Below are 27892 nucleotides of genomic sequence, written 5' to 3'. Positions count from 1 at the left end.
TTTCTGCTTAGGCTGTCCGCCAGAACATTGTCCTTCCCTGGTACAAACTGGGATTGTAGCTTTATTTTCAATTGTAGGGAAATATCCCAGAGATTCATTGCCAGTCTGCAAAGAGGGTAGGAATGGGTACCTCCTTGCTAATGTACCACATAACTGTGGTATTGTCTGTCTTTATTAGTATATGGCCCTAATGCATGAACTTTTCGAAGGCCTTGATTGCATATATCACAGCCAGCATTTCTTTTTGGTTGATGTGCAGGTGCTTTTCTTTTTGTGTCCATTGTCCCTGAATGCATCTGCCCTCCATGTGCACCCCCCAGCCATGGTCTGAGGCGTCTGTTATGGTTTGACTTGTATGAGACTTGCTGAAAGGAAGACCTTTGTTTATCTGGCTTGCTTGAGCCCACCATAGAAATTCCTTTTGAAGGCATGGAATGAGTGGGATCAATGCTTCCAGGCTGTGGCTGTGCTGAGACCATAGACTTTTTAGATACCATTGTAGTTTCCTCATATGCAGCCTTGCGTGTGGAATCAGAAGAATGCAAGATGCCATGAAACCGAGGGCCTGCAGGATTTTCCTTGCAGTCATCTGGGTGTGTGTTGCCAATTTTTTGAAGTATTCTGGTAGTTTTACTTTTGTCAGAAATGCCATCTGGGTGTTTGTGTCCAGTATGGCACCCAGGAAAGGTATTTGTTGGGATGGTATGAGACTTGATTTCTGAATATTGACTGTGTAATCCCAAGGCTTGCAGTAGGTGAATGACATAGTCCAAGTTTTTTAACAAGGCTTGTTGGCTGTCTACTTGTATAAGGCAGTCGTCCAGGTAAGGGTATATTTGTATCCCCTGAAGTCTGCAATGTGCAATTACTGATGCCAGGCATTTCGTGAACACTCTGGGCGCAGTAGATAAGCCAAAGGGCAATGCTGAGAATTGATAATGCTCTGAGCCTGCAAGAAATCTGAGGTATCTTCTGCAACTTTGTCTGAATGGGACATGCAGGTATGCCTCCTTGAGGTCCAGAGTTACCAGCCAAGACCCCTTGCCCAGCATGGGAAGGAGTTGCTGTAAAGTCAGCATTTTGAATTTCTGCACAATATGGTAAGTATTCAGTGCGGACAAGTCCAGGATGGGTCTCCATTGGTTTTCTTTTCTTGGAACAAGGAACAGTCTTGAGTAAAATCCTTGGCCTTGTTCTGCAACAGGAACCTTTTCTATTGCTCTTATTTGAAGTAGGTTTGTTATTTGCTTGAGTGCCTCTGCCCTTTGATTTGGTGGCAGGTTTGGCCTGCCATGTCTTGTTGGTAGTGTATGAAAATGGAATCTGTACCCTTTGTCTATTATGTCCAGTATCCATTTGTCCTTTGTAATACTGTGCCAATTTTGTGAGAATAAAGATAATTTTCCGCCCAAAGGTGCTTCTAATTGAGCCCTGGATGGCAGAGTCAAAGTCAAGTCATTGAGATTGTCCCTGTGGAGCAGTGGAAGGTCCAGCCCCACCTCTCTGGTTCGGAGGCTGCCATTGACGTCTTCTGTAGGAGCCTCGAGTTTGCCCTCTACCTCTGCCATGTCTGTTTTTGACTCTGAAATTTGTCTGTGTCTGGAAAGGACCAATGCTTAGAAGGTCAATTCCTGCTGAATCTTGGAGGCTGTACCTGGAGGAAATCTTTGACTGTTTGCACTGATTTTGCCTTTTCCTCTATTTTCTTTAAAACCTCTTGTGCAGTAGCACCAAACAGCTTATGTTTCTCTAGTGGTGCGTCCAAAAGCTTAATTTTCACATGGTCTGGCAATGTTTGCTCCTTTAGCCAAGCATGTCTGCGTATGACCGCACCTGTCATTGCTGCTCTACATGAAGCTTCCAATGCATCATATCCACACTGCAGGAAATGGTTGCTAACCTGCTGAGCATTATGAACCAATTCCTGTAACCCCTTTCTATCTAATGGTTCAGGGGAAGCCAATTTCTTTTGCAAGTTATCCAACATGTATTCCCTGATACTGAATCATATGAAATTGACAATTTAATGCTCGCATAGAGAGGGTGGAAGAAGTATATACTTTCTTGCCCCACCTTTCTAAAGCCCTAGAATCTCTTTCCGCAGGAAGTGGATTCTTAGGAGTAGTGGAGGAAACCCCTTTAGGCCCCTGAGAAATAGTTTCAGGGTCAGCAGTATGGCCCTTGTACAGGAATTGATGCGTGTCTGGTACCCTGTAGTACCTGTCTGGCTTGACAGGGGCAGGGGGGAGAGAGTCAGGGGAAACACTAGATTCTAAGTACACATGATCTAAAACATTTAATACTGAAGGGTCTATATGCTGAGGTAGCTTTAAAAATTCCCTTAACCTTTTCCTAGAATCTGAGTATTCTTGGCCTTGCCATTTCAAGTGTTCCCTCATGGAATGAAGCGTTTCCCCAAAGGAAAATTCCTCAGGAGGAGAAGCAGAGGGAATGGATTCCTCCGCATCAGAATCCTCGTAGGCCGAGAAGGCCTCCTCCTGGTAGTCTGAGTGTGCAGAATCACCCGAGGCCTCATTGGAGGACTGGGGATCTACCTGCTCAATCCTAGGCCTCTTGACAGAAGGCGGCTGAGAGCCTCTCTCTGGATGTGGCTGTGAACCCCTAATTAAGGAGCGTTGATTGAAAGAAGCACAAGCTGCACAGGCCGAGACGTTGTGTTCTGGGCCTAGGCAGGGTAAGCAGTAAGAGTGAAAATCCTTATGAGGTATTTGTTTCCCACAAGTTAAACAATTATTAACTTTTACAGTTTTATCTGACATCGGCTGAGGCAAGAAAAGTTCCCCAACGGGGTACTTAGCTTTTTGAAGACTTCAGTAGCTGAAAACACAGGAGCTGGTCGACTGGCACTTGCGAACTGCTTCTGTTTCGGGTGCCACTCGGCAAGAAAGACTGAAGAAGATGGCGTCGGCTGACGCTTTTATACCCCAGGCGCTCTGACGTCGGGGAAGGGGAGACATCAGCCGACGCCGGACCCGGACTTTGGAATCCGGCCGACCGAAGGGCTGCCTGAGGCAAAACAACCCATACGTTATGACTGCAGTTGCATCCTTGAAGGGCATCAGACTACAGTGGCTCAGGCACATAAGCAGGAAAGCAGAATGCAATATGAAGATGATGATTTGGGACAGACAGGAAGAAGCAAAAGGGACAAAGGGCATCCAGCAAAGAGATGGAAGGAATTTGTGAGAGAAGACCTGTTGACAGTCAGGCATGACTGGCAACATAAGAGGAATGGCACTGAATCAAAAGAGATGGCGACAGTTGACAACACTCTAACCCTCATGTAGAAAACAAAAATGGGAAAAAGGGGTTGATAACGGACTGCTGGTCTTGCATGCTCTTTTATCAAGACACACCTACAGGCCATTTTTGCACACTTACCTCTAAATCCCCTTCTTTCCAGGCTAGACATAAAACAATTTCTTAAAAGTGTCCCCAAGCTAAAACCAATTGGGAAAGCTATTTTGCCTTCTTAGGACCTTAACTTTGCCCTAGAAAAAACTTCCTTCCTTTGAACTGACAGCTTCTACTTCTCACAAAGTGTGTACTTGGAAAACCATTTTTACAGTACCTTACTTATACAAGTGTTTCCGAGCTCCAAGCCCTGATGGCAATCCCTCCCTTGATATTTTCACAAGGACAGAATGTCTTTGAGGGCCATTTATGTCTTAAGTGGTTAAAGAGCTCTCAAGCAAGCCATTAATCTCCTTGCTTTCTTTCCTAATCTTCAGTATAAGGAAAGGAGAATCCTTCACTCACTGGGAGGTTTAGAGTCAGCTCAGATTTTACCTGGACAAAACTTAAGTCCATCCACAAGACTGACCAAATGCTTGTTTCTTCCCAAGAAGCCAAGTGGTGCAACCCAGTTTCAAAATAAACTATTGCTATATGGATTTCCAAGTCCATTTCCTTTTCTTACACTAATGATGGAAAATCTTTGCCTTCATCAGTAAAAGCACACTACAACAGTGCAGTGGCCTCTTCTTGAGCTTTTTACAAGAGGATATAATTGCGAGACATCACTGAAACAGCCACTTGACCCTCTGTACATACCTTAACTAAACATTACAGGGTAGATACCGTCAATAGATCGAGAGCTTCCTTTGCCAGATCAGCTCACTTTGGAATGATTGGACGGCTTTCCTGGGTCACATCCAACCATCCTCAACTCTCCCAAAGTTGTGTGTGTGTGTGTGTGGGGGGGGGGGGGGGGGGCAGCTTCTGCAGTCTACCTTTTAAGATGACCTTTTTTCTACTCTTAGGGGTCTAGAGGCTTCCTGACTAAGATAGCGTGAGATTTTTATGCTTACATCCACCTTTGTACCCCTACACCGATAAGCTTAGGTCATACGTTGAATGCATGGCTTTATGGAAGGTTCTGGCTTTGGTACTATGTCCAATTGTCCAGGTTAGTTCGCAAGATAACCCACTATTTGGAATACTGCAAACAGTGATCAGCAGGACATCTATACCGTTATAAGTTTTTACACATCTGTACCTTCAAATAGCAGGCCAGGTGTTGGAAAAGCCAAACATGGAGGGAGGAAATGAATAGATGTGGTCTACTCATCTCCCCTGGGTAGGTGGAAAGAGTGCGTATAATCAGAGAAACAATGGTAGTTGTTTCATAGTAGGTACTAGGCTATCTGCCCAAGGGCTACGTAAGCCTAGCCAACAAGGTTTCCTGGCTTATGCCACCCAAGAAAGTTATTTTCCTGTGCCACTGTCGAGCAGAGACACAGAAGTGATCCCCGGGGTGTACTTCCCATTTCCCATCCACTCATCAAGAATTTGAGTGTTAATAAAGAACTTTGCTTGACATAGATGGGTAGCCTGCTCCAGAGCATGGGTAGTCTCTGGGACAGGAATCTATCCCTCCAGCATGTCCTGTTTACTGTGGTGACAAGGTTTAGGTCCCTAGAGCGTGCAGCTCGGAGGGATTGGGATTTCTTTAGGTGTAGCATGTCCAACAGCTCTGGGTTTGACATAGCTTTATATGTTAGGCAGAGATCACCTCGGATTAGGCGATATGCTACGGAGAAAAACTGGAGTTTTTTGAGGCGGTCAGTGCAGGGCATTTGTTTGAGGCTAGTAATCCTCTTTGTGAAGTACTTCTGTGGCTTTTCCAGCTGCTGCAGATGTCTTTTGAGATGCATTCCAAAAGGGGCGTAATCTATAATGGGTCTAATGAGTGTCGAGCAGAGGGGAACAATGATCTCTCTTTTCCTGGATGAGAACCCTTTTATGATGAGGTGTGCCATGTAGCAGGACTTCCTGACTACCTAAAGTCTGTTGAGTGCTACTACCGGTTTGGAACCTTTGTGCTTTTTTTCTTGTTATTGGTTTACTGCAAGCACTTTCCGCTTTTTGACTTTGGTTTTTGTTTACTGTGGCAATGTGACTAACAAAGGAGAGACTACTGTCCACCTGGGTCCCAAGGTCTAATCACATATTCAATGTTAAGTAGATTGCTGCCTATGTGGTTAGTTCATGGGTACAGAATTTTTACCAAAGGGGATGACACTACACTTTTTGGCATTGAGCTTGAGGCCATGGCTCTGACACCAGGCATCTGTCTCAGCGAGGCCCTTCTGTAGGATGTCCATATCATTTGGGGACTTGACTATGGCTCCTAGTTTGCAGTCATTGGTGAACTTCATTAGCCAGAGGCCTTCTGTGTTAGCCTGTACTTCAGAGAGGTAGATACCGAACAGGAGAGGTCCCAGGACGTAACCCTGTGGTACTCCACTTGTCACTGCTTTGAGGTCAGATTTGGAGTCTGCAACATTTACAGTGTGGGTTCTGTCAGTGAGCCAGTTGGCAACCCATCTTGTGACGTAGGGATTTATACCTAGTTTAGTGAGTTTAGCTATAATTCCAGAATGGGGGATGGTGTCGAAAGTCTTGGCGAGGTCTAGATAGGCTGTGTGAACCACCTTACCCTCATCTACTGCTTTGGTGACTGCCTCAAAGTCGATCAGGTTCAGGAGGCATGATATGCCTTTCACAAACCCAAAGTGGGTGGGATCCAGAGTTTGAAGGTTACCAATGTCTTTGTTTATGAGTTCCATGATGATACGTTCCATGGCCTTGCAGATCAGGCTAATAGGTCGATAGTTCCCAGGATCAGTGGTGGCTCCCCCTTTGTGGAGTGGGAATAACTGTTGCTGTGCGCCATTCAGTGGGCACAAAGCCTGATGCAAGGCTATTATTGAACATGGTGCTTAAGTGGGGAGCCAGTTTGTTCGAAAGTTTGTGTAAAACGCAGCCTGGGATGTTGTCCGGTCCCATGGATGCTGTGTTTTTGGCTTGAGAGACTGCAGCTTTTACCTGCGTAGTTGTGATTACAGGGATTTTACATTCTTCCTGTATAGATATGGGCCTTTTAGGGGGTGGGGGTGGGGTAAAGTTAGCACTGAACCTATCTGCCAGGATGTTGGCAATATCAGTTGGTTCTGTAATTTCCGCGCCTTTGTGCTGTAACTCAGAGCAGATCTGGGTGTTGCCATTGAGATTCTTGACCTAGCTACAGAATGCTTTCTGGTTGTCCATAGATTTAGTGGCGATTTTGTTTTCATAGCTAGCTTTGGAGAATCTTATAAGGGATCTCAGCTTCTTACTGAGGCTGATCAGGGAGCTCCTCCACTCATGGGATTTTACTCTCTTTTGCAACAGTTTCTTCCTTCTGTTGTACAGTTTGTTTATGGCAGGGGACCACCAGATTGGCCTCCTTTTTTGGAGGATAGCATCTTGGTTCTGTTTGGGATCCATGCACTCGTGTAAGTGCTTATACAGTGCATTTGTGTTGGATTCAGCAGCTGTAACTGTATTGTCCATCTGCATGGGTGTCATGAATTTCACCGCTTCTGTCTTAAGAAGCATGAAGTTGGCTTTGGAGAAATTGTTTTCCGTGGTTTCCTTAACGGGGGGTGGGGGCAGGATGTGGATATCAAGGGTGATTAGCTTATGTTCAGACTGGACCAACGAGGAGTTGACTTCAGGTGTGGAACACCGGTCACTCATGTTGGTAATAACTAGGTCTAGGATATTACTGCCCCTGGTGGGCGTGTGGATAAGTTGATCCAGAGATTGGAGTTTATGAATTCCAGAAAGTGTTGAGCTAAGGAGTTGGTACACGAGTAGTTTTCCCAGTTAATGGTGGGGTAGTTGAAGTCGTCCATTATTAGGGTGTTTGGTTGAACCCTAATATTTTCCAGTACATCAAGAAAAGAGTGGGAATCCTGGAGTATGGTGGGGGATCTGTAGCAAGCTACAATTTGGATTGCAGTTTTGCCCAGAGTTAGTTGCACTTGGATAACCTCGGATGCAATATGCTGAACAACTAGCCTGGAGGTGTAGATATCCTTAATGAATATGGACACACCTCCGCCTTTGGTGTAGCTGAGACTAGGTTAATTATCTTTTGTGCTTTGGGAAGGGTGGGGGACATTTCAGGTCTCACTCCACTTCCCCACCCCTGCAATACACCCAATGAAGGCAGGGAGTCGAGGCCAAAAAAAACAGAAAAAAAATCATGAACCACCCCTGGTGGCTGTCTGACTGTTTGAATGTTGGCATCAACCCAGTCTACCATCGATCTTGTGATGGGAAACTAATGGACCTACTGGCTGGGAGAGACTGATAAGTCAAAGGTGTAGTGTGGTTTTAAAAAAAATCTACCAACATTTTTATAGCCCGTCCTCCCCATGAATAGCAGAATCTGCATTACAAGACAAGATAATTCACTACACTACCATTTCACCTAACCTCCTGGATACAAAGGCTACCCAGTTTCTTCCACCTCCTTACCATCATGCCATCTACTTCCAAACCACAACCAGTCAATGAACCTATATTAACTATTACAACCCTCAGGTTTGTTTTACAGCAAGACTTTGATGAACACAACTAACCTGGGCAATGCTATTTGGACACCAGATAAACAAATTAATGACCCAGGGTTACTGGACTTAATTGTGGGCACTCAGAGGTAAATGGTGAGTAGACTCCTCTGCCAGTTAGCCTATGTCACTGGAGAAGGTCAGAGTAAGCTGGGTCCTCAAACCGCTAAACACAGCCAAAGTACAGTTGTGTACACTTACCATAAATGAGGATGTTAGAGTGTAACCACTGTTGCAGTCATCACTTGTGGGGTTATCCCTGCTGGGTAGCCCTCGGCCAGCCAGAATACCAGAGTAAAGGATTTCCCTCCTGCGTCGGCTGTCTGGGTGCAGAGACTGACATCAGGCCATCAGGGCTATAAAAAGAGACAGCCGACATCATTACATCAGTTTTTCTTGCCCCCAACAGGAGGAAATAAAGGGGGAAGATGGGAGGGAAAAGTACAGTTTTTTACCTACCATAAATGTAGATGTCCGATAGATATGCAACTGCAGTCATAACATATGGGTTGTCCTGCCTCAGGCAGCCCTCGTTCAGCCGGATTCCAAAGTCTGGGTCCAACGTCTGCTGATGTCGCATTTCTCTCCAACGTCAGAGCGGCTGGAGTACATAAGCATCAGCCGACGCCATTTTCTTCAGTGTTTCTTGCCCCAGATGCCAGGTGCCCTCCAAGGAAGGCTGAAATCAAATTGGAAGACAAAAAACAGGATTACAGACAAGTAAATGAGCAATAAATAGATACACCATAATAGATATCCCCAGCTAAGAGAAACAGGGATAGGAGTGGACCCTAGGCATAGAGGGGTATGGAGGGAGGGAAAATCCGACTGCAGTTGCATATCTATCAGACATCTACATTTATGGTAGGTACAAAACTGTACTATGTCCTTCAAGAATGCAACTGCAGTCATAACATATGGGTAGAATACCATAGCTTAGCTGGGGGAGGAGGAATGCTCTAGGAAAAAGATGGGGTGGCAATCAAACCCTGCAGGACTGCCGAAGCAAAGCCTGCTCTGGATCTGGAGTATAGAGGGAGATTGTAGTGTTTGGAGAATGTATGCACGGAGCTCCATGTAGCAGCTTCTAGAATGTCCTTAGTAGGCACCCCTCTTAAGAATGCTGTAGAGGTGGCTGTAGCTCTGGTGGAATGTGGTCTGACATTGGCTGGAACAGTCTTTCCATGAAATGAATAACAGAATCTGATGCAATGTCCAATCCAATTTGAAACAGTCTGTTTTGAAATTGCTTTTCCTTGGACTGCAGGGGCGTAAGCCACAAAAAGTTGGTCAGACTTTCTACTGGTTTTGGTTCTGTCCAGGTAGTATCGAAGTTGTCTGTGAATGTCCAAGGTATGTAACAGTCTTTCCCCCTTATTCTCAGGATTGGGGAAGAAAGCAGGCAGATGAATAGCTTGATTTAAAGAAACCCTAGATACCACCTTTGGCATAAAAATAGGGTTGGTCCTTAATGAAACCCTGTCTCTGTGGAAAATTATGAACGGTGGTATAGCCATTAGGGCCTGTAGTTCCGAAACCCTTCTTGCTGAGGTAATTGCCAACAGGAAAGCTGTCTTCCATGAGAGAAATTGCAAGTCAACTGAAGCTGCTGGCTCAAATGGAGGTAGAGTCAGTTTTTCTAGGACAAAATTGAGGTCCCAGGCTGGCACTGGAGCCTTTCTTGGTGGTTTAATGTTCCTGATTCCCCTGAGGAATTGCCTTAGCAAAGGATGTGAAAAGACAGGCGGGTCAGTGTTATATCTAGCTGAAATAGCTGATGCATGTATCTTTATGGAAGAATATGAGAGTCCATTCTTTAGCATATCTGCCAAATATTCCAGGAAGAGTGGGATGTTCAATAATGATGCATCATGTCCCTTGCTGGTATTCCAAATGCTGAATCTCTTCCATTTTGCTGAGTAAACCTTTCTGGTGGATGGTCTTCGAGCCTCTGTTAGTATCCGCTGAACTTCCTTGGAGAGAGATAGGTTGAGATTATTCATGGGATCTCCCAGGCTGTTAGCTGCAGTGTCTGAAGGTTTGGATGCACTGTTTTGAAGTTGTGTTGAGTCAAAAGTAGAGGCCATTGGGGAAGGGCCCACTTCTTGGTGTGACATATGCTCCGTAGTAGTGGATACCAGTGTTGTCTTGGCCAGTCCGGAGCTATTAGGATCCCCTTGGGTCTCTCTGCTTTGATCTTTAGTAATACTGAGGTCATCAGTGGCAGTGGTGGGAATGCATAGATTTTTAGGGAGTTCCAGTTGAACGAGAGAGCATCTATTTTCCAAGCTTGTGGATGGTATGTCCTTGAGCAGAATTTTTGTAGATGGTTGAGGTGAGAGGCAAATAGGTCTACTTCTGGCCTGCCCCATGTCGAAGTGAGCTGTGTGAAGATATTCGGATGTAACCTCCACTCGTGTGGATCTGTGAAATTCCTGCTTAGGCTGTCCGCCCAGCACATTGTCTTTACCTGGAACAAATTGGGATTGTAACTGAATGTTTAGGCTCAGTGATTTTTCCCAAAGATGCATTGTCTGTCTGCAAAGGGGGTAAGAATGGGTGCCCCCTTGCTTGATGCCACATCACAGTGGTGTTGTTTGTCCGTATCAGTAAATGGCCTTGCTGAAGTTGGTGTTGAAAGGCCTCGATGGCATGCATTACTGCCAGCATTTCCTTTTGGTTTATGTGCAGATGTGTTTCCTTTGGAGACCATTGTCCTTGAATACACCTGCCTTCCATGTGCGCCCCCCATCCAAGGTCTGAGGCGTCTGTGGTTATGGTCTGTGTTATCTGTGGTTTTTTGAATGACATACCTGTGTTTGCCTGGCTTACCAAGGGCCCACCATAGGAATTCCTTTTGTAGGCATGGAATGAGCGGTATGGTTGTCTAAGTTGTTGCTGTGCTGAGACCATAGGCTTTTTAGGTACCACTGAAGCTTTCTCATGTGTAGTCTTGCTAATGGAACCAGGAGAATGCAGGATGCCATGTAACCCAGGGCCTGTAGGAATCTCCTTGCAGTCATCTGGGTAAGTTTTGCCAAACCTTTGAAATAATGAGTTAACTTCTCTTGCTTGTCTTGTGTTACGTAAGCCATTTGAGAGGCTGTGTCTAATTTGGCTCCTAAGAAGATTATTTGCTGGGATGGCTGAAGTCTTGACTTTTGGAAGTGGACTGTGTATCCCAGAGCTTGAAGTAATCGTATGACATAGTCCAAGTTTTTTGTCAACATCAATTTGTCGTCCGCTTGTATGAGGCAGTCGTCCAGGTACGGGTAAATTTGGATCCCCTGGAGCCTGCAATGAGCAATTACTGAAGCCAGGCATTTTGTGAATACTCTGGGCGCAGTAGATAAGCCAAATGGCAATGCTGAGAATTGATAATGCTCTGGCCCTGCAAGAAATCGGAGGTATCTTCTGCAGCTGTGTCTGATAGGGGCATGCAGGTATGCCTCCTTGAGGTCCAGAGTAATCAGCCAAGAACCCTTGCCCAGAATGGGAAGGAGTTGCTGTAGAGTCAGCATTTTGAACTTTGGTACTATGAGAAAGGTGTTTAATGCGGACAAATCCAGTATTGGTCTCCATTGAGATTCTTTTCTTGGAACAAGGAACAGTCTTGAGTAAAACCCCTGGCCTTGTTCTTGTTGTGGAACTCTTTCTATTGCTTTCATCAGAGTCAGCAGAGAGATTTGCTTGATAGCATCTGCCCTCTGGTTTTGTGGTAGGTTTGGCATGCCTTGTTTTCTTGGTAAGGTATGAAAGTGGAACCTGTAACCTCGGTCTATAATGTCCAAAATCCATTTGTCCTTTGTCAGTCTGTGCCAATTGTCTGCAAACAGAGATAATTTCCCGCCCAAGGGAGCTTCTATTTGTTCCCTGGTAGGCGGAAATAGAGGAAAGTCATTGAGATTGTGGTTGTGGGGCAGGTGAAACCCCTGTGTCACTTCTTTGGTTTGCTGGCTGCCATTGTCATCCCCTGTAAGGACCTCTGTATTGTCCTCTTCCTCGGCCACGTCTGTTTTTACCCCCTTTGAAACTTTTCAGGATTAGGAAAGGACCAGTTTTTTGAAGGCCAATTCCTGCTGAATCTGGGTGGCTGAACCTGGAGGAAATCTTTGACTGTCTGAACTGACTTGGCTTTTTCCTCAATGGACTTTAACACATCTTTAGCATTAGCACCAAAAAGCTTGTTCTTTTCCAAGGGTGCATCAAGAAGTTTTGCCTTAACATGATCTAGAAGAGGTTGTTCTTTTAACCATGCATGTCTACGAATGACTGCCCCTGTCATAGCTGCCCTACATGAAGCTTCCAATGCATCATATCCACACTGAAGAAAGTGTTTGCTAACTTGCTGAGAATTATGTACAGCCTCCTGCAAAGACTTCCTATCTAAAGGGTCAGGAGAGGCCAATGTTTTCTGTAAATCATCTAACAGGTAATCCTGATATTGAAACATATGAAAGAGACAATTGAGAGCTCTCATAGATAAAGTAGTGGAGGTGTAAACCTTCTTCCCCCATCTCTCTAATGACCTAGCTTCCCTGTTGGAAGGCAAAGGATTTTTGGAGGTGGTAGCTGAAAACCCCTTTCGGTCCCTGTGAAATTGTTTCTAAATCAACAGCATGGGCCCTAAAGAAATGAGAATGTGTTTCTGGGACCCTATAGTATCTGTCAGGCTTGGCAGGAGCAGGAGGAAGAGTATCAGGGGTAACACTGGAGTCAGAGTACAGATCATCCAAAACATCATGCACAGGAGGTATAGCTAAGGGCCTGTGTTGGGGCTTTTTAAGGAAGGTTTGAAGGCGCTTTCTGGAATCAGAATATTCCTGGCCTTGCCACTTAAAATGTTCCCTCATGGAATGCAGAACTTCCCCAAAAGAAATATCCTCAGGAGGGGAGGCCGAGGGGATGGAGTCCTCTGCATCCGAGTCCTCATAGGTCTGGAAGGGCTCTTCCTGGCTATCGGAGTGAACAGAGTCCTCAGAATCTTCATCTGAAGGGAGAGGGTCAGAGGGTTCAACCCTGGGCCTCTTATTAGGAGGAGGCTGGAATCCTCTCTCAGGATGGGCCTGGGAACCTCTGATCATGGAAATTAAATCTGCGGCCATAGTCATGATTTGTGTTTCAGGAGTAGGCTGAGGTAAGGCTTTAGCAGTAAGGTGCTTGGTCTTGCTGGCTGCCTTAGCACGTGTGTAGGCCTTGATAGACATGGGAGGCCTAGCAGCTCCACGTGCAGGAGTGACCTTATCCACAGCAATGGTCTCGGGCATTTCCTGGAGGAAAATCAATAACTGGCGTCGGTGTGGTCTCCGGTATCGGAGGTATCGGTAATGCGGTGTCTTCGGTTCGGAGCGGTGAAATAACCGCCTCAGAGGGAACCGGGACACTTGCGGTTGGTTTTGGCGTGGTGTCGGTGGAAGACGCGGGCCGAGGATGTCGGTCCCGGTCTTTTCGTTTCTTAGGAGTCTGCGATGCCGGTAGTTCCGACGGCATTGTATAATCAAATTTTTCGCCGAAAAAGTCTTCAGCGAACTCCGCCCAGCACCTGAGAGTGCGCTTATTGAAGCGAGCACAGGCGGCACAGGCCGAGACGTCGTGGTCTGGGCCAAGGCAAGGAAGGCAGTAAGAGTGGAAATCCTTATGAGGTATTTGTTTACCACAAGATAAACAATTATTTACTTTTTCAGTAATTTCTGACATCGGCTGAGGCAAGAAAAGGTCTCCAACGGGGTACTTAGCTTTTTTGATGACTTAGGATTCGAAGAATACAGGAGCTGACCGACTGGCACTTGCGAACTGATTCTGCTTCGGGCACCGCGCAGCAAGAAAGACTGGAGAAGATGGCGTCGGCTGATGCTTATGTACTCCAGCCGCTCTGACGTCGGAGAGAAATGCGACATCAGCCGACGTCGGACCCAGACTTTGGAATCCGGCCGACCGAGGGCTGCCTGAGGCAGGACAACCCATATGTTATGACTGCAGTTGCATTCTTGAAGGACATCAGAAGCTGTTTGAGCAGATGTGTCCAGAAGAGCTCTGAGGAAGGTTAACTGTTTTTTGGGTAGGAATAGGGACTTCTCTTGGTTGATAGTGAAGCCCAGAGAAGACAGGAGGGTTTGAACATGAAATCCTGCAGGAGTCCTTCCTTGGTGTCTGCCTGAATGAGGCAGTTGTCCAGGTAGGGATAAATCTGAATGCCTGTCTGCAAAAGGCAATGACAGGAGCCAAGCACTTGGTAAAGACTCTAGAGAGCAATGGATAAGGCAAAGGGCAAAGCAGAGAAGTGAAAGTGATGCGAACCTGCCCTGAAGTGCAGGAAACTCCTGCAAGAGTTCCTTATGGGAATATGAAGGTAGGCATCCTTCAGATCTAGGGTCACTAGCCAAGTTAGTGACAGCATCAACATGGGTAAGAGTTTGTGTAAGGTCGGCATTTTGAAATTTGGTACCAGGAGGGACAGATACAGAGTGCATAGGTCTAAAATGGGGTGCCAGGAGGCCTCCTTTCTGGGTACCAGGAACAGTCTTGAATAAAATCCTTTTCCGGCCTGTTCCTTTGGCACAGGTTCCACAGCGCCTTGGGCATAAAGCTTTTGTATTTGACAGATGGCTTTTGCCCTCTGATTTGCTGGTACACCTGGGAAGCCTGAATGTTTGGGACTTTCTTTGAAAGAGAATCTGTACCCGCTGGTAATTTTTAGGACCCAGACATCTGAGGTGACAGCCTGCCAATTCTAGAGGAAGAGGGAAAGTCTTCCTCCTAGTCTCTCTGGGGGGTTGTGGGGCAGAGGGAGAGAAGAGTCATTGAGAGTCCTTGGAGAAGGGAGGGGGCGGATAATTCCCCTGCCTAGGTGCTGCAGTGGTCCATTGCCTGGATCTCTGTTTGGGCTTGTGACTGGTGCCTAACTAGGTCTGTCCCTGCATGCTTTCCCACAGGCTTTGAGTAGGAAAGGACCAATGCTTTGTGGGGAAGTTCTTGCTGAACCTGGGAAGCTGAATCTGCAAGAAATCCTTCACAGTCTGCATAGACTTGGCCTTCTCTTACATTTTCTTGATAACTTCCTCAGTTTTGGAAACAGATGGTCCTTATCCAGAGGAGCATCTAACAATTTGGACTTTAACTGGTCAAGCAAAGGCTGCTCCCTCAACCAGGCATGCCTTCTGATGACACAGGCAGTGACTGCGGCCCGCTGGAAGCCTCCAAGGCATCAAAACTGCAATGAAGGGAATGTTTGGCTATCTGGGAGCTGGACATAAGATCCATTAGTTCCCTGGTAATATTGCTGTCTGGTCAGGTTGAAATTTTCTGTTTTAGTAATTCCACTACATTTTGCTGGTATCTCAGCATATGAAATTGGCAAGTCAGGGACCTAATGGCCCTGCTCCCTTTGTCAGCTGAGAGGGGATTTTTAGAGTAACTAGCCATAGCCTCCTTAGGACTCTGAGTAATGACCTCTGGGTCAGCTGTTGGATTTTTGAAAAAATACTTGTGGGGGTCTTGCACCCTATTTATCTGTCTGGCTTCCTGGGGGCAGGTGGGACAGAGTCAGGGGTGAGTGAAGACTCCAGAAAGACAGCTTTCACCACATCCAGGACAGGGGGAATGGCCAGGGGTTTATGCTGAGCAAGGTCAAGGAATTCTCCATCTCTTCTTTTAGGGTAACCCTGCGCCTCCCAGTGGAAATGCTCTCTGAGGGAATTTAAAATTTCCCCAAAAGGGAGGTCCTTGAGAGGGTGGCAGCAGGAATAGCGTCTTCAACATCAGAATCCTCAAAAGCTGCAAATGTCTGTTCTTCAGTGTCAGAGTCTTCCAATTCTGATTCTTCTGAGTCCTGGTAATAAAGAACCTTAGACAAAGTGTTTCTCTTCCTTTTAGCTGAGGCGGCTTGGGTAGGTTGGCTTCCTCTAATTAAAGTGATTAAATCCTCTGTCATTCTGAGCAGTTGCTGGGACTGCGTGGCAGGCTGGGAGGAATGTAGTCAGCGACTGGATCCCTGTGATGGGGTCTTTTTAGTTGTAGACTTGGTCTTGGGCCTAGATGCTTCAGAAGCCTTATACAAGGTTAGCTTAACTGGCAGAGTGGTTATCTGTCACTGCCTGGCATCAGTCATCGGTACTGTCTCTGCAGAAGCTGGTGTCTGCGAAGCGGCTCTGGACCCAACCACATGACTGAAAACCAACGTCCTGTCAGTAGGAGATGGAACTGGTGGCATACCGGACTCCAAAGGGGTCTCGGTAGAGGCCTGCAATGGTTCCTCAGCTGGAGTCAGGGGCTGTGAAGGCACCTCACTGACTTCAGCAACTGAAGTAAGAGGAAGCCAGGGTAGCTTCGGACCAAAGTAGTTTGCGGGCCTATGTTTGAGGCCTTTCCTTTTCTTTACCTTTCTTTTTCATAGGTAATTCTACAGCCTGATCAACAGACGCCATTCTGTGATGAGACAAAGAATCACCGAAGTGTCTAGCTGCAATTTCAGCTCTATGTCTAACAGTTCTCGCATTAAACAGGGCACAGCACCGACATCCAGGGACGTCGTGGTCTGGGCCTAGGTAGGTGATGCAGAGGGAATGGAAGTCTCGGTATGGGATCTGTTTTCCACAAGTGAGACAAAGTACAGTTGTGTACACTTACCATAAATATAGATGTTAGAGTGTATTCACTGTTGCAGTCATTACATTTGGGTAATCCTGCTGGCAGGTTGCCCTCAGTCAGCTTGAATTCCAAAGTCTTGGATCCTGTGTAGGCTGTCGTCGCCCCTTCACCGACGTCAGGTCATCAGGGGTATAAAAGAAGCAGCCGGCATAATTTTCTTTAGATTTTCTTGCCCCAAATGTCAGGTGCAACCTAAAAGAGTAGCCAAAATTTATATCTATATATAAAATGACATGCAGCAATATAAACTTTACCTTCATCCACAAGCAAATACACCACATAGGTTGTATAAATTAGAGAAGGAAAGATAGGTTCCATCAGAAGAAAAGGGGGGATGGCGGGTGGGTAACCTGGACTGCAAAAGTGAATACACTCGAACATCTACATTTATGGTAAGTGTACACAACTGCACTATGTTCTTCATGTTTCACTATTGCAGTCATTACATTTGGGTAGATTCCCAAAGCTATGGTTGAGAGACTAGAGCTAAACAGCATTAGGAGCGGCTATGAGACCCTGCAGAACTGCAGTGGCAAAGCCTGCCCTGGATTTAGAGTGGCAGATGATAGTGCTTTGAAAAGGTGTGCACTGAACTCCAAGTAGCTGCCTCTAAAATGTCCTTGGTTGGTACTCCCCTGAGAAAGGCTGCTGAAGTGGCTGCAGCTCTGGTGGAATGTGGCCTAATGCCCTTAGGCACTGGCTTGCCATGGTTTAAGTAGCAGAAATGAATGCAGTGACCTATCCACATTGAAACAGTCTGCTTTGAGATAGCCTTTCCTTGCGATCCTGCAGCATATGCCACTAGTAATTGCTCTGTCTTTCTGAAAACTTTGGTTCTGTCCAAGAAGAATCTAAGCTGTCTGTGTACGTCCAAAGAATGCAGAATTCTTTCCTCCTTGTTCTGCGGATTTGGATAAAAAGTTGGCAGATGAATGGTTTGGTTAAGAGCCACACTGGACACCACTTTAGGCATAAATGTTAGGTTTGTCCTCAGGGAGACCCTGTCCGGATAAAAAATGATAAAAGGTTCCACAGCCATGAGTGCCTGTAGCTCAAACTCGTCTTGCAGAAGTTATTGCTAGAGCTGTTTTCCAAGATAAAAACTTTAAATCAGCAGTAGCAGCTGGCTCAAAAGGAAGCAGGGTGAGTTTTTCCAAGACATAGTTGAGGTCCCATGCAGGCATTGGTGATCTCCTTGGAGGCCGTAAATTTTTGGCTCCTCTGAGGTACTGTTTTAATAAGGGATAAGAAAAGATTGGTGGCTCTGCACTGGAATGAGCCGAAATGGCAGAGGCATGAATTTCAATATATGAGAAAGATAGGCCTTTGTCCAGCATCTCAGTTAAGTATTGTAAAATCTGAGGAATATTTGACACAGCTGTATCTGTTCCTTGGGCCTGGTTCCAAGCACAGAATCTCTTCCATTTTCCAGCAAAAGATTTTCTAGTACTAGGCCTTCTGGCTTCCAAAATGACATCCATCACAGCTTTGCTGAGAGGTGTGTTTGGTATGACTACATTATCCGCCATGCTGCTAGGTTTAAGGTCCTGAGCTGGCTGTGCAGGATCTGATTGTTTTGCTGGGACAGTAGATGCGGTACTTGAGGTAAGGTCCAAGCTGGGCATTGAGACAAGCTTCTTAATAATGGGTACCAGTGCTGGCAGGGCCAGTCTGGTGCAATCAGTATCATCTCTGGCTTCTCCTGTCTGACCTTTAGGAGTACCTTGGGGAGGAGAGGCAGAGGGGGAAAGGCATATACTGATAGGTCTTTCCAGCTGAAGGATAGGGCGTCCACTTTCCATGCTTGTCTGTGATAAATCCTTGTGCAGAACCTCTTTAGTTGGTAGTTGTGAGGGAAGGCAAACAGATCTATGTGCGGGCATCCCCATTTCCTTGTTATGCTTAAGACTTGTGGATCCAGCTGCCACTTGTGGGGATCCATGAGGTTTCTGCGTAGATTGTCTGCCAGAGTAATTTTCCTTCCTGGCAGGAATTGTGCCTGCCGATGTACTTGTAAGTCAATGCTGTATCACACAAAGTCATGGCTAGTCTGCAAAGGGGGTAAGAATGCGTGCCCCCCTGCTTGTTTATATACCACATGACCGTGGTGTTGTCTGCCTTTATCAGTAGTTGTCCTGGATGAAGTAGGTCCTTGAAGGCTGTCAGGGCATTCTGAACAGCTAGCATCTCTTTTTGATTGACATGTAGATGGATTTGGTTTGAGGTCCACGTTCCCTGAATGCATCTTCCTGCCATGTGGGCCCCCAGGCATAATCTGATGCATCCATTGTTAGTGTCTGCCTGGCTGGGGGTAATGTTAACGGCTGTCCCTTGTTTTGGTGACAAGCCTTTGCCCACCATCGAAACTCCTGTTGTAGGCAGAGAATGAGAGTAATTATAGTTTCCAGGCTGTGGCAATGTTGAGTCCAAACACTTTTTAGGTACCACTAAAGTTTCCTCATATGCAGTCTTGCATATGGAATTAGTAGGATGCAGGATGCCATGAAATCCAAAGCCTGCAGAATATTTCTTTCAGATAACTGGGCCTTTGTTGCTAACATTTTGAAATAGGTAGTTGTTGTCTGTCTGGTGTGAGATAAGCCATCTGGGCAGTTGTATTTAAGCTTGCACCAAGGAATATTATCTCGAGAGGGTACTAGTTTTGATTTCTTTTCGTTGACTGTGTATCCTAAGCATGTTAGAAGTTTTTTCACAAATGCCAGATGCTGTAGAAGGATGTCCTTGTTCTCTGCTTGAATTAGACAGTCATCCAAGTAAGGATATATTTGTATTCCTCTGTCTGCAGAATGCAATTACTGGTGCCAGGCACTTTGTAAAGACCCTGGGCGCAGTAGATAAGCCAAAGGGCAGTGCAGAGAATTGGTAATGCATTGAGCCAGCTTTTGAATCTGAGGTTATCTTCTGCATATCTGTCCGACTGGGACATGCAGGTATGCCTCTTAGGTCTAAAGTTACAAGCCAAGCGTTCTTGCCCAGCATGGGCAGAAGCTGCTGCAAAGTCAACATTTTGAATTTTGGTACATCCAGGAATGTGTTCAGAATCGATAGGTCCAGCATTGGCCTCCACGCCTTGTCCTTTCTGGGTACCAAGAACAGTCTTGAGTAAAATCCTTGTCCCCCACTCTTGCTCTGGCACTTGTTGAATGGCCCTCATATCCAAGAGGGATGAGACTTGTTTTTGTGCCTCTGCCCATTGATTTTTTGGCAGATCTGGCCAGCCGTCTGCCTTTGGCAGGGTATGGAAATGGAACTTGCAGCCTTGTGACATTGGGTTATAATGTGCCAATTTTGAGAAAAAAGTGCCAATTTCCCCCCCAAGGGTGCTGCCAGGAAATAAGTGCTTGGTGCAGGCAGGGGGAAGTCATTGGGACTGTTTCCTGTAAGGCTGTGATTTGTCTTCTCCACTTTTGGAGGTAGAAGCACCCCATTGTTTGACCTGTTATGAACCTTGCACCTGGGATCTGCCTCCAGGGCGTCACGGACTGACCCTTTGAGGTCTGTCTGACACAGGAAAGGACCAATTCTTAGTTGCCCAGTGTCTACTAAACCTAGGTGGCTGTACTTGTAAGAAATCTTTGACCATTTGCATAGATTTAGCCTTGTCCTCAAGTTTCTTTAACACCTCTTCTGCCTTAACGCCAAACAAAGTATCATGCTGTAAAGGTGCATCTAACAATTTAACTTTAACATGATCAGGCATATTTTGTTCCTTTAACCAAGCATGCCTTCTAATTACAGAACCTGTAACTGCGGCCCTGCAGGAGGCCTCTAAAGAAACAAAACCACATTGCAAAGTATGCTTTCCAACTTGTTCAGCTGTATGCAATATATCCTGCATTTCTTTGTTTTATGCACATTCAGAGTTTAACAACATTTTCTGTTTAAGCAATGCCATGACATGTTGATATTTGAGCATATGAAACTGACAGTTTAAGGCCCTTATAGCCAAGGTAGCAGATGTGTAAACCTTTTTTCCCCATCTATCCAGTGCCCTAGAATCCCTGTCAGAAGGGGTAGGGTTTTTTGCAGCGGAAGCCTCAACTCCAGTGGGACCCTGAGAAATAGTTTCTGGGTCTGCAGCAGGGTTTTTAAAAAGGATGTTATGCGAGTCAGGAACCCTGTAATATCTGTCAGGCTTAACAGGAGCTGGAGGTAAGGAGTCAGGGGTAAGGCTAGACTCCGAAAACACATCATCTACAATGTCTAACGCAGGAGGGATGAATAGTGGCTCCCTCATGGTATTTAAGGTTCCCCCAAAAGAATAGTCCTCAGGAGGAAAAGCTGAAGGTATGTATGTATGTATGTAGGTATGAAGGTATTATGTGTACACTAAGTACAGTTGTGTACCTACCATAAATGTAGATGTTAGAGTGTATTCACTGTTGCAGTCATTACAATTGGGTTATCCTGCTGGCAGGCTACCCACAGTCAGCCCGAGTTCCAAAGTCTAGGTCTGGTGTCGGTTGCTGTCACCTCCTCCCTAACGTCAGTGCGCCAGGGATATAAAAGATGCAGCTGACGCCATTTTCTTCAGTTTTTCTTGCCCCAGATGTCAAGTGCCCCTAAAATGGTAGGCTAAATAATGCCAATAAGCATGCATACACAAAAAACAACTTTTCCTTCATCAACAAGCAAATACACCACATAGGTTGTATAGGATAGAGAAGTACAGGTAAGTTCCAGTAAGAAAAAGGGGGATGGTGGGAGGGTAACCTGGACTGCAATAGTGAATACACTCAAACATCTACATTTATGGTAGGTACACAATTGTACTATGTTCATAGTGTTTCACTGTTGGTACAATTGGGTTGAATCCCAAAGCTAAGGTTGGGAGGCTGGTGCTAAATAGGATTAGGAGAGGCTATCAGGCCCTGCAGAACTGCTGTGGCATAGCCTGCCCTGGATTTAGAGTAGAGAGGTAAGTGATAGTGCTTTGCAAAGGTATGCACTGAACTCCAAGTTGCAGCCTCTAAGATGTCTTTGGTTGGTACTCCTATGAAGAGGAAGGCTGCCGAAGTGGCTGCTGCTCTGGTTGAATGTGGCCTAATGCCCTTAGGCACTGATTTGCCATGCTGTGAATAGCAGAAACAAATGCAGCGGCCTATCCACTTTGAAATAGTCTGCTTTGAGATAGGCTTTCCTTGTGATCCTGCAGCATATGCCACTAGAAGTTATTCAGTCTTTCTGAAAGCTTTGGTTCTGTCCAAGTAGAAGCGTAGCTGCCTGCGAATGTCCAAAGAATGCAGAAGTCTCTCACCCTTATTCTGTGGGTTTGGGTAAAAAGCACGCAAATGAATTGTTTTGTTAAGGGCCACACTGGACACTACCTTAGGTAAAAATGTAGGGTTTGTCCTCAGAGAAACCCTGTCAGGATGGAAAATGATAAAAGGTTCCACAGCCATGAGTGCCTGTAACTCAGACTCGTCTAGCGGAGGTTATTGCTGGGAGCAAAGCTGTTTTCCAGGATAAGAATTTTATATCAGCTGCAGAGGCTGGCTCAAACGGAGGCAGTGTGAGTTTTTCCAAGACATAGTTGAGGTCCCATGCAGGTACTGGTGCTCTCCTTGGGGGTCTTATGTTTTTGGCCCCTCTGAGGTACTGCCTTAGTAATGGAGGAGGAAAAATAGATGGTTCTGTATTGTAATCAGCTGAAATGGCAGAGGCATGAATTTTAATTGAAGAAAAGGAAAGGCCTTTATCCAGCATCTCAGTTAAGCATTGCAAAATCTGAGGAATATTTGGAACAATCGTGTCAATACCTTGTGCCTGGTTCCAAGCACAGAATATCTTTCATTTTTCTGCATAAGATTTTCTGGTGCTAGGCCTCCTGGCCTCCAAAATAATATCCATCACTGCTTTAGAGAGGGGTGTGTCTTGAATAGCTACATTATCCGCCATGCTGCCAGGTTTAAGGTCCTGAGTTGGCTGTGCAGTATGACTGTCTTGTTGGGTCAAGAAGTGAGGAATTTGAGGTAATGTCCAAGCTGGGCATTGAGACAAGCTCTTTAGGATTGGGTACCAGTGCTTGCGGGGCCAGTCTGGGGCCATCAGTATCATTTTTGGCTTCTCTTGTCTGACCTTGAGGAGTACCTTTGGGAGGAGAGGCAGAGGAGGAAAGGCATATACTGTTAGGTTTTTCCAGCTGAAAGATAGAGCACATCCACTTTCCATGCTTGCTTGTGATACGTCCTTGTGCAGAATCTCTGTAGTTGGCAGTTGTGAGGGGAGGCAAATAGGTCTATGTCTGGGCATCCCCAGTTCCTTATCATGGTGAAGAATTGTGGATCCAATTTCCACTCGTGGGGATCCATTACGTTTCTGCTTAGTTCATCTGCCAGAGTATTTATCCTTCCTGGCAGGAATTGTGCTTGCAGATGTACTTGGTAAGTCAATGCTGTGTCCCACAAGTTCATGGCTAGTCTGCAGAGGGGGTAGGAATGTGTGCCCCCCTGCTTATGTACCACATTACTGTAGCACTGTGTCTTTATCTGTAGTTGTCCTGGATGAAGTAAATCCTTGAAGGCTGTCAGGGCATTTTGAACTGCTAGCATCTCTTTTTGGTTGACATGTAGATGCATTTGACTTGAGGACCATGTGCCCTGAACACATCTTCCTGCCATATGGGCCCCCCAGGCATAATCTGATGCATCTGTTGTCAATGTCTGTCTGGCTGTGGGGTAAGGTGAATGGCTGTCCCGTGTTGTGGTGACAGGGTTTTGCCCACCATCGAAACTCCTGTTGCAGGCAGGGAATGAGGGTAATTATTGTTTCCAGGCTGTGGCATGTTGAGTCCAAACACCTTTTAGATACCATTGAAGTTTTGCATTTGGAATTAGCAGAATGCAGGATGCCATGAAGCCCAAAGTCTGCAGAATTTTTCTTGCAGACAACTGGGTCTTTGTTGCCAACAGTTTGAAATAAGTAGTCAGTTGTCTGTTTGTCTGGCGTGAGATATGCCACCTGGGCAGTAGTATTTAAGCTTGCACCCAGGAATATTATCTCTCGAGAGGGTATGAGTTTTGATTTCTTTTCATTTACTGTGTACCCTAGGCCTGTTAGTAATCTTTTTACAAACTCCAGATGCTGTAGTAGAATGTCCTTGTTCTCTGCTTGAATAAGGCAGTCGTCCAAGTAAGGATATATTTGTATTCCTCTGTCTGCAAAATGCAATTACTGGTGCCGGGCATTTTGTGAAGACCCTGGGGGCAGTAGATAAGCCAAAGGGCAGTGCAGAGAATTGGTAGTGCATTGAACCAGCTATAAATCTGAGGTATCTTCTGCATGATTGTCTGACTGGGACATGCAGGTATGCCTCTTTTAGGTCTAAAGTCACAAGCCAAGCCTTCTTGCCCAGCATGGGCAGAAGCTGCTGCAGAGTTAACATTTTGAATTTTGGAATATCCAGGAATGTGTTTAATATAGACAGGTCCAGTACTGGTCTCCAGGCTTTGTCCTTTCTGGGCACCAAGAATAGCCTTGAGTAAAATCCTAGTCCCTGCTCTTGCTGTGGTACTTGATGAATGGCTATTATGTCCATGAGGGATGAAACTTGATTTTGCGCCTCTGCCCATTGATTGTGCGGCAGGTCTGGCATAACGTTTGGCCTTGGCAAGGTGTGAAAGTGGAACCTGTAGCCTTCTGATACGATATTTAAGACCCATTTGTCCTGGGTGATCATGTGCCAATTTTTTGCAAAAAGTGCTAGTTTTCTGCCCAAAGGAGCTGTCAGAAGACAAGTGCTTGGTGCTGGCAGAGGAAAGTCATTCAGACCGTTTCCTGTATGGCTATGATTTTTCCTCTCTGCTTTTGGAGGTAGAAGCATCCTATTGTTTAGGCCTGTATGAGCCCTGGGGCTGTGATCTGCCTCTGGGGCGTCTGTATCAGCCTATTTGTGGCATGTCGGACACTGGAAAGGACCAATTCTTTGTAGGCCAGTTCCTGCTAAATCTGGGAGGCTGTACCGGTAAGAAATCCTTCACTGTTTGCATAGATTTAGCTTTGTCCTCCATTTTCTTCAACACCTCTTCTGCTTTAACACCAAACAAGGTATCGTGCTGTAATGGAGCATCTAATAGTTTTGCTTTAACATGATCGGGCAGATTCTGTTCTTTTAACCAAGCATGTCTACTAATGACAGAACCTGTAACAGCAGCCCTGCAGGAGGCCTCTAGAGAATCAAAACCACATTGCAAAGTATGCTTTCCCACGTGTTCAGCTGCATGCAATAAATCCTGCATCTCTGTTTTCTGCAGTCTGAATTTGTCAACATTTTCTGTTTAAGCAGTGACACAAGATATTGCTGATATTTAAGCATATGAAACTGACAATTTAAAGCTCTTACAGCCAAGGTAGCAGAAGTATAAATCTGTTTCCCCCATCTGTCCAGGGCCCTTGAATCCCTATCAGAGGGAATAGGGTTTTTTGCAGTGGAAGCCTTGACCCCCCTTGGGACCCTGATAGAGAGTTTCTGGGTCAGCAGCAGGGTTTTTTATAAAGAAATGTATGTGAATCAGGAACCCTGTAGTAATCTGTCTGGCTTAGCAGGAGCTGGTGGCAGAGTCAGTAGACAGACCAGGCTCTGAAAATACATGATCTACAATGTGGGAAGATTTGGATGCCTGCAGTCTGCAGAATGTCACCACTGATACTAGGCACTTAGTGAAAACCCTTGGGGGCTGCAGAAAGTCCAAAGGGCAAGTTAGAAAAAGTGTCCAGAGGCTACAGAGAATCTTAAATATTTCCTGTACCTGGGGTGGACAGGAATATGCAGATAGGCATCCTTTATGTCTGAGGTCATAAAAGCTTATGGTAAGATCAGGGGAAATAAGGTATGCAAGGTGAGCATCCTGAAAGAAGGATCCTTCAGGTACTTGTTGAGGAAGGAGAGGTCTAAGATGGGTCTCCAGGGGCCTTCTTTCCTTGGTACAGGGAACAACCTTGAAAAGAAGCTCTTTCCTGTTTGATAGGAGGGGACATGTTGGATGGTGCCTTGATTCAGAAAGGTGTATAGCACCACTCAGAACTGTGGTAATTATTCTTTGGGGGGGGGGGATGCCTCTGAATGGAGGTAGTGACTCCCAGACCATGAAGTATCCATTTTTTATGATGGAAAGCACCCAAAGATCTTGAGTTATGTTTTCCCAAGCAGGACTTGAAAGGGAAAGGGGGGGGTGGGAAAAGGGTCCAGATAGTCAGACGGATCCTGGTCTGTCTGGAAAAATGTTTTTGGAAGTGGGGTTTGTTGAGAAATCCTAAAGGATTATTGCCTTTTTTCCAGATCTCTTGATCTTAACTTGAGCTGGTCTGGATTGCTTCCTGACAAAGGCTGGTTTACAGGGATAATTTCTCTGGAATTTTGGGACAGGAGATACTAGGAGACATTTTAGGTCTTTCATCTCCTTCCCCTTCTCTTGTAAGGTTTTGAAAAGCTCAGCAGCTGCAGTGCTAGATAGAGCTTCATTGTCCGGGGGGGCATCCATCAGCATGGACTTGACATCCTCTGGCAAAGGTTGTATTCTTAGCCAGGCAAATCTCTATGGCCTCTATGGCATCATAGCTACATAAGATTGAGTGCCTGGTGACCTGGGTGGTAGCAGCCAGCAGGGATTAAGCTAGAGTTTTATTCCGAGATTCGGGCAGGTAAGAAATTATTGTAGACAACTGTGACAAGAACTGGGTATTTTGTCATATGGGGTTGGTAGCTGACTGCCCTAAATACAAGGGTGGCAGACGTATACACTTTCTTGCCCAGTCTCTCCAAATGCCTGCTATCCTTGTCAGAAGGAAGCAGGGAGGTAGAGGGTAGAAACCTTGAGGGTTTGTCAGAGGACACAGTGATGACTGATGGGTTAACTGAGGGTGTTCTGAACAAATACTTAAGAGTCTGCAGGCACCTTATAAAATGTTTTTTTTTTTTTTTTTTTTTTAGGTGCAGGAGGTTTTGAGTCAGAAGTCTTGCTAGAGGATGCAAAAGCATCTAAGGCAGCAGGAAGAACAGGGGGGGATAGCTCCCTACTTAGAGGTGATCTCGACCTAACATACAAAGCTATGTCAAACCCAGAACTGTTGGACATGACCCACTTAAAGAAATCCCAATCCCTCCGAGCTACATGCTCTAGGGAAATAAAGCTGGTCACCACAATAAACAGAACATGCTGGAGGGATAGATTCCTGTCCCAGAGGCTTCCCATACTCTGGAACAAACTACCTATCTATATCAAACAAAGCTCATTAGCACTCAAGAAAAATCTTGATGATTGGATGGGAGATAGGAAATGCACCCTGGGGATCACCTCTTTGGCTCTGCTTGACAGGGATACAGGAAAATAATTTTCTTGGGTGGCAAAAGCCAGGGTACCGTTTGCCTAGGCTTGTATAGGCCCTAGGGCCAATAGCCTAATACCTACCTATGAGAGACTGAGTGTATACTTGCAGTAGGTCATAGTAACATTTTTTAGATATGTCAATTCAGTGCTTTTCCACATGAAATGTTCCTGCATCCTGATCAGTGTCACAAAGTAATCTCCTCTGCTGGAGAGTCAGTCCGATTAGATTCTTCCCCTGGGAGGCATAAAATCTAGTGGGGAGGGAATATGGGTTGAACAAGCTAGTGATTAATCAAATGAGTCATCCTCTTTAGGCCAGGAGGGTGCAGGAACTGTAATCCAGGGGATTCTGAGAGACATGAGAGCACTGAAGATGCTTTTGGAGAAAGCTTGCCAATTCTTTTGAGGATCGGAAGTAGGGGAAACATGGTCAGCCTTCTGTTTCTTTTTACTGGAAATATCTATTCTAAGGCGTGATAGTGGGCTGGAGGTAGGTCTATACTCAATGTCTGAATCGACCTCTTTCCAAACAAGGATGGCTGGAATCCCTTGACAGCCTTCAGAAATAACAAGCAGAGGTTCACCTTGGACTTCAAATGTGGGAGCCTGTGGTACCTCCAACGATGTGATACTATCCTGTTCCAAGGTGACCTCCATTACAGCTTTGGCCTGTGATTCGGACAACAGCCCTGAAAAAAAAAAAGTCTCGGAAGAGACACCTGGCCCTGGAGGTGCAGCCGAGGCCTCCTGCCTGGAATTCTTGGCCTTCGGCCTGGTTAACAACTCTGCTTCTGAGCTTGACGGACCCTCCATCATTTTGGCAAGGAGTTTTTCCAGACATATTTTAAGACAATTAAGCCTACTCCATAGGGCTTTCAGGACGAACGACTGGCAGATAGGGCAGGCCTTACAGCTGTGGGAAGTCCCAAGACAAAGGGCACTATTGGCGGTTGTACTTAAGTGGAATCTGATGCCCAG

The 27892-nt window shown here is 45.8% G+C and overlaps 1 protein-coding gene across 2 annotated transcripts in view; it reads right to left on the bottom strand.

Moving 5' to 3' along the window:
* XPO5 (exportin 5) overlaps window positions 1-27892 on the bottom strand; it is a 2857558-nt gene that overhangs the window by 1833549 nt on the left and 996117 nt on the right. The window lies entirely within an intron of this gene.

The sequence above is a fragment of the Protopterus annectens genome, chromosome 1.part0, assembly GCF_019279795.1.
Source record: "Protopterus annectens isolate FY-2018-M chromosome 1.part0, PAN1.0, whole genome shotgun sequence".
NCBI lineage: Eukaryota > Metazoa > Chordata > Ceratodontiformes > Protopteridae > Protopterus > Protopterus annectens.
This window is presented reverse-complemented; position numbering and strand designations above follow the sequence as displayed.